Raw genomic sequence first — 3,679 nt, 5'->3', positions numbered from 1 at the left:
GAAATTACTCAATTCTTGGAAAAAGGGAAGGCTAGAATTTCCCACATAACCAATGAACAGAAAGCAGTATTAGTGTATTTACAGATTGTTTCAACAGAAGAAAGAGAAAAAAGCAGAGAAAAATTAAGATATTTTTAAGTGCTATAACTGATAAGATCACTGATTCTTGGGTCATAGGGGAAATATTGACCAAATCTGAAACTTGATTGGTTGTTATCAAATGATTATACAGATAACTTAAAAACTGTTAGGCAACATTCACACCCACTAATTCTCCTAAACCAATATCCCAGAAAGAGCTAAACTCTACCTTTGTATTTCCATGAAGGAAAGGCCACAGAATTCTTGAGCTAGAAATACTTTGAAGATATCTAGCCACTACTTCATTTTCAAGTGGCAAGGAAATGTGAAAATATGAGAAGTGTTTTTTCAACATCTTTTAAAATCAATTATCAATGTATTATGGTTATAAATAAATGAAAACAAATGACATATCGTGCAGAAAGGAAATGGGAAATAAAAGAAGAATGTCTTCTGGTGCACTCTTCCTGCTGAAGTAGAAATTAAGCATTTTTTTTTCCACAGCCAGCTTTCAAAGTGCTGGTACAGCAGAAACTCTTTGTTGTAAAGATGTTAGACACGGTATTTACCATAAAAGGTTAACAGTGATGTGTTGGGATTTTGTTGTTCAATCAATGAAAAATGATTACATTCTAAGGAGTCTGTGAATAATTTAATTAGGTTAGAGCCCAAGACAATATGTTAAACCAATAAAATTAACCCCCATATTGTTCAGCTATTTAGGCACTGTTCCACAGCTAAAGCCTGCTCCCTGACCTTGACCAGTCTTTTCAGAATGTGCATTAGGTTTAAGAAATAACTCAGTAAGTAAGTGCAGAACACGCAACAGAAATTCGTTCACCATGGCTGGAAAAGCATCTCAAAGCTGCGAAGGAAAGTACACACTAAATGATAGAGTCATAGAACAGTAGGCTTAGACAGGAGCTTTGAAATCATTTAATAGGAGCCTTTAATTGACTCATTACAAAGCTTAGAATCAGAGAAGTTTAATAATTTGTTCAAAGTAACTGAGTGGCAGAGCTTGAAATAAAATTTCTGGTCATTCTGAATATTATGTTCTGCAACTGTAAAATACACATACTCACCTCATTGAGTGACTGTGGAATTTAAACAAAGTAATATAGATGAATGTACTATTTTAAAGTTACTGGAACATTGTAATAAAAAGTAGCATGGGATCTTGTAAAGAGAATTTGAATTAAATCCTAATTTAACCATTTACAGGATGATTATGGCAGGTCCCTTCTCATCTCTGAGCCTGAGCTTCTTTATCTTCAAAAGAGAAAATAATAAACTAATCTGCCAACCTCACATTGTGGCAAGGATCAAATGAGGCAGATAATAATATTGGTAAAGGTCATAGTAAAGTGTAAAGTGCGACAGCAGTGAAAGATAAATGTAACTAATGTCCCACGTGGCCTAACCTATGCAAATTATTACAAAGAAACAGAGGTCCAGTAAAAGATACATACATATGTACATGTGCACACACACTTGTTAGTGTGTTTTTGAAGTTCCATTTTAGCCTTCCTAGTGGGTGAGAAGTGGTATCTCAGTGTGGTTTTGATTTGCATTTCCCTAATCACTAATGATGTTGAGTCTTTTTATGTGCTTATTGACCATTTCTATATCAATATAAATTTCTATTCAATTCCTTTCCTCATTTTTTAACTGGATTATTTGCCTACTTACTGTACGTTGTAAATACTTTTTATGTACTGGATAAAAATTCTTCATCAGAAATGTGATTTGCAAATATTTTCTCCCATTGCTTTGGTTGTCTTATTACTTTCTTGATAGTATCATTTGCAGAACAAAAGTTTTCATTTTGATGATGTTCCAATTAAGTGAATTTTTTTGTTCTGTAGCTTGCACTTTTAGTGTCTTTTTTTTCAACTTGTCTCTCATTCAAATATGTGTACACCATACAGAGAGGTTTAAAACTAGTCCAGGGGACAGGGACCACCTGCTCCAAAGCTGTCCTAGCCACATTGGATCTTGGCTAGACATCAGGGACAGATCAGAACCCAACACTAAATGAATTCTTCGATTTATTTTTTTTCATTTTTTAGTTTATTGATTTCTATGTTCTTTCATAATTCTACCCCTCCATGCCCACCATATTCCACCCTTAGTTTTTGCTGGAGTTCCTTTAAAATGCTCCGACATTATCACAACTAAACTAAAGGAAAAGGCTACATCTCTGACAAGATATGTTGGGAAACCAGTATGTTCTCAATTATCAAGATATATTCGTCGTACACCATCAACTAGAATGTCCCCAAGGGCCGGTACATAAAGGGGGGACCCACAACAGGCAGAACTGGGTAGAATCATGACTATTTTTCTTTTCTCATATGGGTACCAAAATTGCAAGGGGAAATAATATCTAAATGCCTGACAGAAGAGTCAGAAATGTAAATATAAGAATTCAAGCTTTACTCAGTGGCAGCATCATAGCCGGTGAGGTTTATCTGAGGCATGATCATTGCTAATTGAAAACAGAAGAAAAAACAGAACATAGTAATCTATGCTGATTTTACAAAGGAGCAGATTTTTCATCATACATCAGAGGGTATTAATAGGTATTATCAGCCAGTACTGCTTTTCCAAAGTAGCCACAGGTTAACACCACATCCACCTAAAGGAAGACTGTGGGCATCTTAAGATTCTGACTCCAACAGTACAGAACTGGACTAAACTAGAAAGTTTTAGCCTCAATCCCCTAATTATATAAAAGAGTACTTGATTGGTCTAAGCTGGTCAAGACCCCACTGCCTCTGCTCCAAATTTTGTGAATTATGGAGTACACACATGCCTTCCACAGTAAACAAAGCTGAAAAGATACATAAGATGAGAACAGGTTATGTAAGTGTCACTACCTGGTGGGAAGAGTAGCAGTAGTTTCTCAGGTTACGTAATCTCTGGGCAAATCCACAGTCTATAAAGTTAATATACATATTTTAATGAGTTTGTCCCATTAAGAATCAGTAGATTTTTCTCTAACTTTTGCACGCATACACACACACACATTCCTATAGATCAGTTAAATTACCATCGCAATTATGAGATTTCAAATACTTCTTTAATAAATGCATATCTATGTTTAGTTCTTTCTCTAAACACACCAAATTTTCCCATAACACAAAATAACCCCAAATTTGGAGCGGTTTTGTGTTGTAAATTTATACTACATTTAACTTTCTCAAGTGAGTAGTTTCAAATTGTATTTTTCAACTGGGAGTATGGATCAGTGGTTAAAAACAGGAAGTTTAATGAGTAAACTTGAAACCAGTGAAAATACAGAAGATAATGAGGGAAATTCAGAAAAACCTGAAATTGTCCACATATGTGACAGTTAAGGAGTGGTTCCTGAGTTTTCCCACATGAACCTGGTAGTGGAAAGCATGATTGCAATATCCTGTCAAACAAGCAGTAAATCAACAGAAGGCAATCAGAGGCTGATCTCACATGCTAATTTAAAGTGCTTTCCTTAGTATTTTGGAGATTTAAGTGTTGTGACCCTTGTTTAAGAAATCCTAGAATAATGATTGTCTGAGACCATGATGCTAGCAGAATTCTTTAAAAACCAATCATG

General features: G+C 35.0%; 1 pseudogene; it reads left to right on the top strand.

Annotated features, from left to right (window-relative positions):
- Positions 1-2,515: 2,515 nt before the first annotated feature.
- On the top strand, positions 2,516-2,630 carry LOC114491292 (annotated as a pseudogene).
- Positions 2,631-3,679: the final 1,049 nt, after the last annotated feature.

The sequence above is a fragment of the Phyllostomus discolor genome, chromosome 2, assembly GCF_004126475.2.
Source record: "Phyllostomus discolor isolate MPI-MPIP mPhyDis1 chromosome 2, mPhyDis1.pri.v3, whole genome shotgun sequence".
In the NCBI taxonomy this organism is placed as follows: Eukaryota; Metazoa; Chordata; class Mammalia; order Chiroptera; family Phyllostomidae; genus Phyllostomus; species Phyllostomus discolor.
Note: the sequence above shows the minus strand (reverse complement) of the source record. Positions and strands in the feature narration are given on the sequence as shown.